Here is a 14,450-nt window from a genome sequence, read left to right on the forward strand (position 1 = left end):
AGGGAACGATACTGCCACTGTTGCTGCTCTGTACAGCTTCTTACCGCAGCATCGCTTGTCAGGAATTGGTATGTGCAGAGGATGATAGCAGCGTTCATTCCAAAGGAACTTAAGACCTTCAGAGTCTTACGGACAGAGATCTGCTCTTTTGCATCTGCAGATGCTTATTTGCAAGACTAATTTGGACAGGGAATAGTTAACATTGTCTTTAGGAGAGTAATGGCTTTCCTTCACTCAGATAGCAACATTGCCATGAAGGTTAATAAAAAAATTAACTTGTAAACAGTAGAACCAATTATTGTACAGTTTCAATGACATAGCTGGGCGGGGGGAGGCTGTGTTTAGGCATTTCTGAGTATTGTCTACTGCACAGGTGAATTGTCCTCTGCAATACGTATGTAAAGTGCTGCAATCAATAATTAATTACTTAGTGCAATCAATGGCTAAGGCTTACTGCTTCAACTTTAATTACAACTGGCTTACATTTCACATTTAAAAGCACACAGTAGAAGCACATTATTCAAACATAGCCATCAAATTACGTGATTTTATTGAATTCTTGGACTCTAAAAGAAATGTTGCCTTATTCAGTAAAATATAGTTAGGAAGATAATTGCAGGAAGGAGTTGCAGGATGGGTTTTGGTGCCCAGTGACAGAAACCTCTTGGCACTACCTTTTAGGGATTTAACAAGCTTAGAAGATTCAGGACTGGCACTGAACAGATTCCTGGATACTTGCTTGGATTAACAAACATTATTAGAAGGCTATGTGAACTGGAAGACTGCACTGTCATTTAAATTCAGCGCAGTCAAGTGTCCCAAGCATAGAGCTGACCGAGCATATGAGGGTTTCCAGTAGCTACATCGTGATGCACAGTCCTTTTAAGTACAATCTTATTCAAACCCAGATTGGAAAAAGTATAAAATTGCCTCGCTGTTGAGACTGGTCAAGTAATACCTTGCAAACACAGAGAAATGTGAGTGTTTAGCTTTAGAAAGAACAAACCAATTTCATTCTCTTGACTACAGATCTTTGTATATTTGCCACAAGCCTAGAGTTAAAAACTAACTGCTGTGCTTTCTTGGATTATTCTAGCAAAGTGCTCTCTGTGTGTTGCATTTTAAAGGAATTTTGGATTTAGTCTCTGGATCATATTTGGATTTATCCTAAAGTAGCCTTCAGTTTGTATATCTTTTATGTATCTGTATAACTGATTTATGCCCTTCCATCTCTATGACTGTTCCCAGCACAGAACCAGACTGGCAAACTTCAGTAGAAGGATTGTGGCAGTAGCTGAGGTAGCCACCTTGCCCAAGGTGAGATGGTCCTAAGAGTTAATTTTTTAAAGATTCCTAGTGAACCAGTGCTTATTCCTTAAAATGGCATAGCAAATTATCAGGCAAGTTTTTATTTGTGAGGTACTTAGCCATAGGGCCACTCCTAGCCTTACACAAAGGAATGAAATACGCAAGCAAACTAGACTCTCCCAAGCCAGCTGATCATACAGAGTGCTAACACCCAAATGTTCACATGCAGGCAGTTACAGATGTATCCCTGTATGACTTGTTAGCATTAAGAACAAAATCCTCTGCAATGTAGCTTTGCATTTCTGTAGAGAAAGCAAAGTGAGTTGGATATCTGTGCCCTGGTGCAGAAATTTTCTGCCTGGTGTCACATTCCAGGTAGGCTGAGAGCTTGCCGTTTTGTATTTCTCCTAAATTGATGCTAGAAGCCGAGCACACAAATATGTGCTTCCTCCCTACTATTATGGATCAGCATCAGATGGGGCAGTGATATTGATTGTGCAGAGAAACATCTGACGAGGCCGGAAGGAGTTGGTTGCACTATTGTATGGTCAGTATGTGCATTTTCCAGGGAACTTTGTTCACCCCTGTTTCTAGGTCACTTGCAGCATATCTGTTTGAATGTGACTGCCACTTAGAGAAAATGCGTGGACTTTCATGAAAAATATCCCGTGAACAATGGCTGCATTGAAGGAGAAGAGTGGGAGCTTTCCCGGATGCTGTTTGGATTAGGTATTCCCTTCTGCTCTGAGTGCCACCAAAGCATCTCTCTTGGAAACAACTCATATGAATACGAGTAACGTTTCTTGACCTCCGAAATGCAGTAGATTGCGCCACAGAGCAGGTATGACCAAAATATTTTCAAGAGCTATATCCTTGGCCCAAAGGACTCAATTTACTGCTTTGCAAATTATGCAGTGCAAGGCGTGCTTGCTCCTTGCTATAGACGGGTGCAGCTCCTGGAGCATTAGGATGCTGTGAGAGGCACGAGTCTCCATTATCTGGCACTTTGCATTGTCACCAAAGCTGTACAGTAGCATTTGGTGTACAAGTTTCAAGTTAATAAATACTCAGCCTGAGATCTTTTTTTCCTGTCTTTTTGGAGAAACCAGCTTCACCTCTGAGAGTGAGGTGCATCTCCAGGTTGTTTTGGTAGCGCTCCAGACCTCACGACTCCTGGCTACGTACAGCTCAAGACGTGAACTTTTGAATTGAACGCTCCATCCCTAATTAGCCGAGCTTGATTCTGCTGTAAAATTACATTTGTGCAATTCCTCTGACTTCGTGGAGTAACTCTCCTTTGTGCTATGTGAGAGGCATTCCAGTTTTAGAATAGAACAGAGGCTTTCATCATTGTCTCATTAAATTATCATTTTAGCATCTAATATAGCTAATTCCAGTGGCAAATCTATGACCCTCAAAGAGTAAAGCAAATTAATATAGATTAAGGCTCTGTTGATTTCTGCTTTTAGTCCATTGTGAGGGGAAAAGACACCGAATGACCTTTATAAAAAACAGACTCAGTGCTCATGACTAATGCAGTGGACTAGTTCTGGCAGCACTTTAAAGGTGTCTTAGCAATTTCTAATGAAAATAAGAGTACTAGCTCCTCTTCCGATGTTCAGATCTAAGTGCTAGTTACTTGAGTTTATTTGCATCTGTGGTTGATCGCACATCAGTGCAGAGCCAAAGTGTAGATCAAGATTTATCTGAGGCTCTGAGAGCTTTTTCAGTGGATAGATAGAATTGCAATTTATTGCTTAGAGGAAGCATTGATCTAGTAAAATCGGTTTAATAAAAAAAATCCAGACAAACAATGATCTATCTAGTCTGAAGTTGAGTGAAGCATATTGGTCAGAGCTGCTCTCCAGAATTGCTTGCAAAACAGTGGAGCATGCTGCTTTTAGAAAGGCCTGAGAACAGATACGCTATCTGAAGGACCAAAATAGTCCAAACAGTGGATGTAAATAGAACTACACATTATTCACTGCCCAGTAATCTATTAACTTCTTCACAGGAAAAAGAAGCTGCTGCTTGTTTGAAAGCAATGAAAAATATTCCACTCAGTCCCAACCTGAGATTTTGGATTTTTCCTTTCCACTGTTCTCACTTACTTGGAATACTTATCTGCAAACAGACCCTTTTGTTCGTTTGCTTCCTCTGCGAGACCCCCACACCCGCTCAGGAGCTGGGGAGATTTCTGTGGCACCAAAAGAAATAGATGTGGAGGTGTAATGTGTAAGGCAGGGGAATTACTGAAGAACAAAATCATTTGCTCCCCTTCGTGCTGGTCCAGACCTCTCAGCAGTGTCAGTTAGACACTTCCCTTGGGGAATCAGTGGGATGTATTAATTATACTACTAAACACTGACCCCAATTGCACTGGCAGGATTCAGCAAAAATGGGAAGGATACATGCTTCCCTTTCCCACTCTCCTGAAAACAGAAATGATTTCCAGAGTGCCTCCCGGGGTGCTGCTCTGTCTGTGGAGATTGTTTTCAGTCGTAAGCTTTTCGCTATTTTGTTAAGAGGGTAAACAATTTGTGAAGCATGCAGCATGCTCCCTGGCTTTGGCGGTTCCCTTAGGTGGGTGTTGCTCTTCCCGCTCTCAGACAATAACGCTCTTTTCTCTACCTGCTGCCCAGAATGCTGCTGCTTGTGCCTGCCTTCATGCCTCTCCACATTCAAAGGCTGCCCACAATGGCAAATGCTGATCTTGTGACTTGCCCACTGCTCACATGAAAGTAAAATGAAAGCTAGCCATTGTGTGAGCCTTATGTACTGCAAATTGCAATTCTGGTTCACTGAAACCTCTGCTTGGAGGAAAAGGCGGGGGAAACGACTGCATTAGTAGCAGAACCTGTGCCAGTCGTTAGAAACAAACAAAAAGTGCAAATCAGGCACGGTCTTGGTGGTGGGCAGCTCATATATTTGCCTGTCTTTTCTTGTTTGTGCCGATGGCAGTTGCCTTAAAATCATGTGGGGGCACTGCTAGCTGAGGAAGGGAGATACTCCTGAAGTCAGATCTTGCTGTCTTTACTGCAGAGAACTTTCCTGCCAATTCCCAGGGCAGTTTTGCTGGAGCTGAACAAGGGAATCCAAGCAGGAATAACATGAGGGATAATCCAAATCCTGCTGAGCAACATGGATTAGGCTTCTGTTGTCTTCAGTGGACTGTGAATCAAGCTGCAGGGAGAGGAAATGTGGTTTCCTGACCATGAAGGGGACCAAACTAGTGGTAGCTATGCTTCTCAACGTCCTTGGGCGAGTCACCCCAAGCTTCGTGCTCCGGTTGTGAAGCAGAGGATAAAAAATCCCGTGCTAGAGGCTTGTTGTGGGGTTATAGTTATTTGTAGGAGACATGTTCAGGTACTATAGGAGGCAGCATTTGAAAACAGGAAAGTCTCAGTAAATGAAACACCTCAGTGTACCACCATAAGATGTTTTAAGATCATAATCATTTAAGATCATAATCATCACCTCAGTCTGTAGTGAGGTGACAGAGGCTCACAGACAGCGAGGTCAAGAACATGCATTACGTCGGTGTAGTCAACCTGAGGACCTGTTTGCAAAGTGTGTAACACTACACAGCATGCCTTATGTTCAGAGCGCAGCCTCTGTGGGTGCCCAGTAAGGAACCGGGCGTTGCTGTGACCCACAAGAGCAGGGCACAGAGGTAATGGCTGCCTGTTTTAAGAGTATCTGATGCTTTAAGATGAGTGGGACTTTTCGGATTTGGACCATTTCTTAGACTTGCTTGGTGAGCAGCTAGTATGAGAAAGAGGCATGCCGATCCCACCTGCCATCTTCCCAAGCCTGTGATGTCTGTTAGTTTGTCTGTTATATTAACAAAAAAAAAAAAAAAAAAAAAAAAGGAGGAGGGGGTTGTCCAGAAACAAACTCCACAAAACATAGCTGTGAACCATGACATAGTGTCCTCTTTAATCATCCCCTACAAATATTATTCTAGTTCCAGTTTTGGATTGAGCTATTTGCCTAACACCTCTGCAGGAACTTTTTGGCAGAGACAGAATCTCCAGGGCAGCACTCATCTGCCTTAGCCATCACATCTCATCCTGCAGTTCCTTATCTCTTTTATTGCAAACCTTTCAGATTGTGCAAGAAATGAGCTCGTATAGAAAATCTCTTCCCCACACGTCTGCCTCAAGCCCTTCCTCTCATCTTGAATGAATTCTGTAGGAAGAACTATTTTGAAACATGTAATGACTGTAACATAATACATACAGCTAACCTCTGCTCTGCTATTTCATAACTGAAACTTTTGACTTTGCAGTCTAATTTTAATATAGTGGTTTTGTATAATTGTTAAGGTGAATCAATCCCCATCCTCATCATAATAATGTCCCTGGGTTCATTAGCAGTGATGGACCTTTGAGAGGATATGCTGCACTGCCCTCTGCTCTTAATTAAGTAATGCCCATAGCAGGCAGTTACAGCAAAGCAGCGATGATGCGCCAGATTCTTGGGTAGCTCTCCAGGCTTCAAAGGGAAATGTGCTCTGTGTTACAGACTGTTTTCTCCCCTGTACCCAAGCATAATGCCTTCTGCCCTGCTCCTTCCAATCTGCTGTTTTCCCTACCCCTCACTTTCAGTGTTTGTGTTGCTTATCTCACCACTCCCATCTCTGTTTTCTAGGTTTCTTGTACCATGCTTCTTGTCCAGCGAGTCCTAGCTCCTCATACCCAGTTTTTCATTTGATTACTCCTTTCCACCTCACCACAGCTTTTAGTAATGCTTCTTCTCCCCCCTGCCCCATGTCCAATTGCAGTACGTTGTGCTTGGCACTTTATTCAGCCCAGTGTCAGTAGCACTTCTCTCACACCAGTTCCTTCCCTTGCCAGTCTCAGTCCTTATCCTCCTTTTTTTTTTTTATTTTTTTCTTTTTTTTTTTTTTTTCCAAATGGATCTCCCCCACATGTGTTTTTTTCTCCTTCTATGTATTCGTAGTTGCTATTATCCGTTGGACTCTTCAGATAATCTCAGTATTCTCAGTCCCTGCTTTCCTTCCTGGTTTAACAGTGGTCATTTTGCCTAGTAATTGCAAACCTCTCCACTTTATCCCTTCCTCCATCCTTGGATGCTCTCAGCCCAGCAATGTTTAGACAAACTCTACCCACATTCTTTTCTTTTTTTTAATTTGAAACGCATCCATCCTTGAAGCCAAGCATTTCAAATGATGAATTTATGTAGAAGCACAATCTCCACTGAGTATGTGTGAAACAGATTTTATTTGAGGGAAAAATGTGTTTTCCAAAAGTGTTTATTGGTAGGCACACACAGAATCAGTGTAGGACGTTTCAGTACTATTATAAGCAGGTAGACTTGGGTTTCCAGCACGGTGTTACTGTGGTTAGGTAACCGCTACTGCTTTCTGTTGCACTCAGTTTTTTTTTTTTTTCTGCTGTAGCGGTACTGCTGCTGCACTGAAATTCATTTATTATACAGATAAAAGAGTGATCTCTGTCTGGAGATAACATAGTGTCATTTTAGCTTGGAACCATTGAAATTTGCCTTTGTTTCTGATGTGTTATGAGCATCTCATTAGCAAGCCCATGAATCCCTCCGTTTGCTCTCAAAACCAGCTATCTGAGCTCTCATCTCTGCCAGAGCATAGCTTTCGTCCTTTCTCTTATTTTTGAAAGCTCTGTTGGTGCCAAGAAAGTTATAGGTCAATTGAGTTATTGTTGGTTCTAATTGGCACTCTAACAAGCTATTAAATCAATTTACCTATGGATGAATGTTACTCAAAAAGAAGGTGCCAACTCCATTTCTGTCTTTGAGAACCTCAGAAAACCGCATTTCCACTGGTGAAAGCAAGGGAAAGGCCGTTCCATTGGGAAGTGGCTTGGTACAGTACAAGATTTCACCCCAAAATGTTTATGCCACGTGGTCTGTGCTGGGACAAGGTCCAGGCTGTTCCTGTATTCAAGCGGGTGAGGCAGTTTCCAGAACTCAAGACCAAGAGGGAGATTAAAAAAGCCCCCAAGTCTGCCGAATGCTGCCCTATCCCTTCCCTGGTTTGTAACAGAGCACGGGGTTGTTTCCGTGTGGAGAGAGCTGAGGCCTCTTCTCCTCCCTTAGTGCTTCTTGATGTCCTCGTGCGTTCCTGCAGCTGCCGATGCAGGGGCAGCATCCCCAGCCATCCTTCAAACCAGGCAGCATCTGGCTGGCAGCACCATTACCGTCTTGGTGAGGAGTGGTATATATCTGCATGAGATTTACTTGCTCCTGTTATAAAAGAGTCAGAGTTATTATGGTGACTAGGGCTGATTTAAGTTCTGTTCAGAAATGTTTAGATAACCTCTTTGTCTAGCAGCAATACAGCACTCATTCCTACATTAGCTGAGCATTTTGCAGAGATGGCTGTAACACAAGGTGCTTTTCAGCCTGCGAGTTAGGAGAGGTTTCTTGACCAAGCAGTAAGTTTGTCCCAGGGTCTCCAAACCAGAGCTGCTGTATATATGTGTATATGAACTGCTCGGGTATCCTTGCTTAAGTGGGCATTTTTTTTTGGTGATGTACAAAGCAGATGAGAACGCGGCTTGGCTCTGCGTGGCTCTACAGCTCTGCAGTGCTGACAGCACTAAAACCTGGGTTTTGTCAGCAGACAAAGCAGTTAGGACTCCAGAAATACAGAAGAGAAAGCAGATGTGTGCTGGGCTAACAAGGTGCTATTACAGAGATCTTTTTCTGCCCCTTTTCCTTGCTGAATGGTTGGCTACCTGGGAAGTCCCTTTACAAATTGAAATTATTCATTCCGTGCAGTATATTCACAGTGGCTGACATCAAAATGGTCACCCCGTGCCTAGTTTGAGCACCAGACTGTAGTAAACCAGGCTGTTAACTCCTGAAGAGATGCTGCGTGCAGCAGGGGAAGATGCTGTGAGTGAGAGCACAGCGGATGAGCATTCAAAGGGGAATTCCAAGGTCAGCTTGAGGGCCCACCCCTTGGACATTATAGGGGCACAACTGCTTCCCCAGCGAAGCGCAAAAGCTAATCTCATTTGTGGTGACTTGTCCAAATGTGCTAATTAAGGATTTAAATCTTTGCCTCTTTGGACAGAGAGGTTGTCTGTGTTTATGCATCTATTGCGAAAGAGCTCAGAGGCAGGAGAGGTGCTGCAGGTTGCCAGCTGATCCTGGTGTAGGAGCTGTAACTCCTTTTTTTTTTTTTTTTCCCTTTTCACAGCTGTGCTCTGGCTTTTGGTGACTGCCGCGAGTTCGGCAGCTGTACGCTGAGTAACTCCTCATCCTGCACACAGCTCCAGCAAGCCTGTATGCAGAGGGACTCTGATGGGATCCCATTTTCCTGGTCAGAGCTTCAGGGCACTGTTACAGTCTGATGTCTAGGGGATGGAAAGCCTGGTGGCGCACAGTTGGATTTGCCTGGGTGTGGGAAAGAAATGCCTTGCAAAGTTATCAGCACTCTGGAGCTTGCGAGGGAGATAATGGCTACATTCCGAAGACTCAGGGACTCCACATTAATAAGTCCCTTCCTCCCAGCCGTGGTTTTGCACGTGATTTCAGGGCAAGGTGCTAACTCATCACAGCACTAACACTGTTACCGGAGCAATGTCTCATCTGCAGAGGACTTGGTGCATGCGTGCGTACGTGCCCATCTCCAGGGGACAGAAGGTAGTGGAGGCCCCAGTTTATCCTGTCCCACTCCTGGTGGTCTCACCTCTGTCCCATTCATGAGTAGGCTGGAGGGATGGTGCAGAGCCCAGGGTGTGGGCTGAGCGAACGCAGTGACATCCTGCAGCTCTGCAGAGGCACCGCGGTTGCATTAGGCGTAGGGAAGCGGTGCAAAGGTGACGCTGCCTGGCAGTGTCAGGGTTTGGACTGGCTCTCCTGACAGGCAGAGTGATAACAAATGATAATGCTGGCTGCCTCTCTGCAGCTTTTTTAATGATGGCAAACCTGCTTTTGTTAAGCACAAATTCTTGGTGCTTGATCTTTCCCTCTTTGCCTTAAAGCACTAATGCACGCAGGAGTTACGCTTTTATTAATAACAAGTGGAACATTCATTTCCATCCCTGATTTTCTGTGAATTACGGGAAGGGGAGGAGGAAGGACCAGTGTAGACCACAGATTAGGGGATGTTCTCTTTGATGCCAACACAAACCCATTTGTATCACTTTCCCATGCTCATTTAGCTGCGGTTGCCTTTTGGACCATGAGCAATGTGTAGCAGGTACAAGGACAAACTGGAAGGCAGGTCAGGCATCTGGTGTTGACACTATGAGCAACCATTAACACAATGCTCTTTGTGCCTTGATTTCTCCAACTTTGGCAATGGACCCATGTTAGGGGCCAGGGAAGAGGCTGCAGACCTCTTAAAACATTTTAAAATAACAAAAGATTCAGAGTAGATGTCAGCAAGGGTATATGGTTTGCAAGGCAGTTCCATGAGAATTTCTTCATGACTTTACTTCTCTGAGTGCTGCCGAAGATTTGGTTATATCTTTTGTCCATCTGTTGTTAGTACCACAAAAATTAGTAGATCCATGCACTGTTAAGTGATTTCTGAATAATGGTTCCCTATAGCCAGCACCTTTACAGTTCCATGTATGATGCTACATTGTGTAGCACATTTAGATCTAGGTTGGAAAAAAACATAGGAAAAAAGTCTGGAATGGGAATGGAGTTGAGAATTTTGCCTTTTGTGTCTGTAATAAGAATTATGCAGCCCCTGCACAGGGTTTGGAGATGCTGTAAAAAGAAAATGTTCCAATTTTTCCTCACCGGTCATGTGTATTGCAAGGCGTGCTGCTCTTCTCCTTGGGAGATGCAACAACTTGACTTCAGTGCATACTCCTGGATGGAAGGTCTGGCACAGGAGCTGACAAAGTGTCTTTCTCTGGCGCAGCAGCTTTAGAAAACAGCATTTGAGCTCACCGACTGCTGAATCTTTTGGATGATCTGTTCTGCCCCTTGCTTTTCAGTGCATGCCCAGGTCTGCTTCAGATCATGTCAGCCCCGGTTAAGGTGGCACACTGTGCGCGCTCTGGTTAGAGAGCAACTGAGGGGCTTGCCCCATGTTTGGGAGTTGGAGCAAGTTTCTGGGTCAAAGGCATACCTAAATCAAGCTCCAGATCTGGTAGGGTCTGTTGGCTAAGCCCTGACTGTTTTGGGAGGGTTCTGGTCCTCAGTTTTGCAAAACACCACATAAAGTGACGTCATTCAGAGCATGTCGGTGAATTCCCGTTATGACTGGGCTCCTCTTGGCACCATGGACACTCCTCATCCATCACCCGAACAGGGTGAATTCCTCCTGCTTCTTGTTGGCTACGTGCATTGGTGGAGAGGTGGCCAAAGCATAGGTCCTAGACAAGGGCAGTGCTGCTGGTTTTGTGCTCCTTTGGCAGCACTAAGGGGAATTTAGGCTAGTGGTGGCAGATGTGGGTATGGCCTAGGGCTCATGCTTTTGAACAGGGGATGTGGAAGCCTCATCTGCCAGTAAATTCACACAGCCAAATCTGCACTGCAGACAAAAAAAGATCTGCCTTGACATCATCTGCCCTGCTCTGAGATCCGCAGTCAGTCAGGAGACCAACGCACAGCTCCCAGCCTCTCCAGCTCAGTAGAATTAAGGCTAAGCTTCATCATGAGCTAATGCAAGCTGTTCCCACCCCAAATAATTGGCTGCTGGATGGTTTTGTGTCTGTCTAAGCATTACTGCATGTGGGTGGATGTGTTATGTGTGTGTGAATGAGTCTGCTTTGGAAATTAATACATAACATCGGGGGTGCATCTAATAATACACCACCTCGTGAGTGATGTGTGCGTGAGAAGTGCAAAGCAGAGCTGAGCGTGTCAAACATCTGTACAAGGAACGCTCTCCCCGGCACCACAGGAGGATAATTCCCACACCTAGGCAACCAGCGTCTCTTTGTCTCTCTTCTTCCCACCCTAAAGCACTTCAGATGTCTCCAGTCCTCTGTCTCCCATAACTGAAAGAAGAACAAAAAGCAGTGACATTTCTCCAGAGCTCAGTCCCCCGGTCAGCACACAACCCTCTGTGCAGGGCAGAGCACCCCGTGGTGGGTAGGAGACGACGGAGGTGTTGTGTTGTGCACAGAGAGGAAAGGCAGTGCCCATCCACGAGCATTGCATCCTGCTGGAGATGCTGAGGCATGGAGGCCATGCCCGCCTGGGGGGCTGGGAACTGTAACCCCTCTGGGACTGAGCTTTTGGCAGCTGCTGGAAGGTTTTATTTTCACAAGGCTGAGCTGTTCTTAAACACTTCCTCTGGCGCAATCATCACACACACATTTTCTCAGTAATGGTAGGCCATCAGCATTTCTTTCTAGTCTTCAGATCAGATGTGTGGAGACAAGCTGTGAAAGAGCTGAACAAGATGCCTTGATGTTAGTCCTCAGCTTGTCTCTCCAGTGGGCTGCAGGCCTTCCTTCTGCACACATCCTAGGGGCTGTGGTTTTCAAGGAGAGAACGCCTTTTTCAGGTGGGGATGGACAAGTGGGAACTTGTATCTTCCCCAGACTTGGCTACTGAGACCTGTAGTCCAGTAAGGGAAAAGCCGCCTGGTCAGCTGTACCTCTGCTCACAGGTTTGAGCTGGAACAGCTTTCCTACAGCAGGTCACAGGAGGAGAGGAGAGGATTCCTCGTACACTCTGCCCACTGTTTTGCAAAGGAAAAATGTGTATGCTCCTGCTTAGCTCGGAGAGAGAAAGGGAAAATATTCCAAATCCGAACGTTTTGTAGTACTATAACCTGATGGTTCAAAAGCCATGGCTTTTGACAGAGCAACCTACTGCTCTTCATAAACAGCCAGGCAATTCCCATACAGCTCAAATGATGTACTGGAGTTTATTGAGACCCTGCCCTGAAGCAGCAGCTGTGCGGTGTTCTGTGGTGCACTGCCTAATTGCTGCATTTCACCCCAGCTCTGGCTTTTCTACAGTGCTGGAGGCAATTATTTCTCCACACACTGGGGCTCTTGTGTATGCAGAAGGATATATTGTCATTTCTTTGGAGTTAGGTTTTAATCAGTGAATGTATGGAGCAAAATTCCTTGGTGAGAACCCATTGCAGCCAGTGGGGTGGCACTGGGAATCAGCTTCTCCCCTGGGAGCTGCTCCTGGCATACCCATACTGCTGGGCACATCTGCGCACCTCACGAGCGCTGTCTGAGACCTGCTAATGTCACACCACAGTGAGAGATACGGGATTGCGTTCACATTTTGGTGCTCGTGAAGGGGATCTTCCAAGCCAGATTTAGTGAGGCTAGCTCTCTGTTGCTACAGTGGAAGTATTTTAGAGCACTGAATTTTCTGCTCATCGCCCACAAAATAGCTATTTCTGATTCAGTGATGTCTTTCATAAAGGAGATCCCTAATTTACAATCAAATATCTAATGGGCTAAAATGTTTTTGGATATACTCGAGAGCAGAGCTAATCTGTTCTCTGCTTTGCCTGGACTCCAGTGGAAAGACCTTCTGCTCTGGCCTCTGAGCACAAAGAGAAAGAATCAAAGAAAGGCTTTAAAATTCAAAGTGGTGGGGATTTAGTTTGAATTTTGAACTTTTGAAGCAATTTCTCCCAATTCCACTCTCCTCTGTGCCAGTCAAGCCTTATGGGGGCAGCTGAATGGAAAATTTCGGAGAACAGGTACCTTAACGACTGCTGGTGCTCAGTTTAAGCTCACCTGCCAAGGCAGTTACGTGGTCCCACCACTGTAGCACGAGGGCTTTGTACTTTCCAGGTACCCTCTGAACTGGGAACCACATTCTCTCTGCGTGACAGAGGACGATCAGAGAGTGGAAGATCCAGATCCTTCCATGTTCTTGAGCACCTCTGCCCCAGTTGGACCAGAGAGGGCTGAGGATGTTGTTTTGAGTGACTTGCTGAGCATCCTCCCAGGTTCCCTCATGGCAGAACCATCTTTTTACTTCTCTTGCGCAGCCTTTCTGAGATCTGAGTGCCAGCCAGCTGGGCTGAGTCATATCGCATATACTTCTGGTGGGATGAATTTGAAAGAATGGTGAGGAAAACCCTAGCCCTACTACTAAGCTTTCTTAAACAGGACTGCATTAACTAAAATTTAAAAGAAAAACAACAACAACAGAACCAAACAAACATAGAATTCACCTAATCAAGCATTACTGAAATACACAAGTTCCTGGCTAATTTACACAATAGCTGAGCACATCCCTGCTCCTGCTGAAATCAAAGGTGAAGTCAGCACCTGCTACAGTGGCCTTGAAATTCTAGTCTGCATGCATAGAAGTAAAAAACTACAGGTGTATTTCATGTCTCAGAGAAGAAGGCCTTTGAGAATATGTTCTTAGATTGCTTTTTGAAAAAGCTGGAATTCATTGAGACATTGCTGCCATCATAGTTACCCAAAACAGGGCAAGGAACAGACTTGCCTCCAGGCACTGAAAGCAAAGGATAAGATATGTCTTTCCTTTTCAGACACAACAGTTTGAAGCTTGGGATGGTCTTTGTGGTTGTAACTTTCAATACAGCAGGTTTAGGTCCTTTGGGGTTTCTTCTTGCAGCCTCAGGACCGGGGCTAGTGACCCACACAGCCCTCAAGTACATCCTCCTAGACCGGGGAGGGGGCTGTGGTGTGCACCAAGTGCCATTGCTCTCATTTGCACATTCTCCTCTAGGCTTTGGTGGGGAACAGACCCTGTCCTCACCAAGTCCTGCTGCTGGAGCTGGGAGGTGAGCCCCTGCCTGGCAGCACTGTGCCTCCTTCAGGAGCACCACCACTGGCAATCGCTGCCCATATCTGCAGCTACATGGGGCTGGGTGGGCAGACGCTGAGAGAATGGAGAGACCTGCTTCTTGCTCCTCTTTTGTTTTCTGAACAATTTTGCATGTTGCCAAGGGCTATGAGCTTATTCAGAGCTTGTAGTGATTGACGTAAGACAGAATCAGGTAGATTTAAAATATACATTTACACCTAATTAGTTGTTGGGTCTGCACCTTAAACAGACAGAGAAGCGCTCAGCTGTCACTGGCTTGGCACAGGTACCTGTCCCTCTGTTCGTCTGATAATTGTTTAGTATGTCAACAAAGCTACTTGCGTGTTTCAGTTACACCTGAATTCTGTGGGAAATAGGTTGCTTATATGTCCAAAAGCTCTAAAGAG

General features: G+C 45.2%; 1 protein-coding gene across 3 annotated transcripts in view; it reads left to right on the top strand.

Moving 5' to 3' along the window:
• HCN4 (hyperpolarization activated cyclic nucleotide gated potassium channel 4) overlaps positions 1 to 14,450 on the top strand; it is a 148,607-nt gene that overhangs the window by 48,097 nt on the left and 86,060 nt on the right. The gene's annotated exons all lie outside the window — the stretch shown is intronic.

The sequence above is a fragment of the Oxyura jamaicensis genome, chromosome 10 (genome assembly GCF_011077185.1).
Source record: "Oxyura jamaicensis isolate SHBP4307 breed ruddy duck chromosome 10, BPBGC_Ojam_1.0, whole genome shotgun sequence".
Taxonomy (NCBI): Eukaryota; Metazoa; Chordata; class Aves; order Anseriformes; family Anatidae; genus Oxyura; species Oxyura jamaicensis.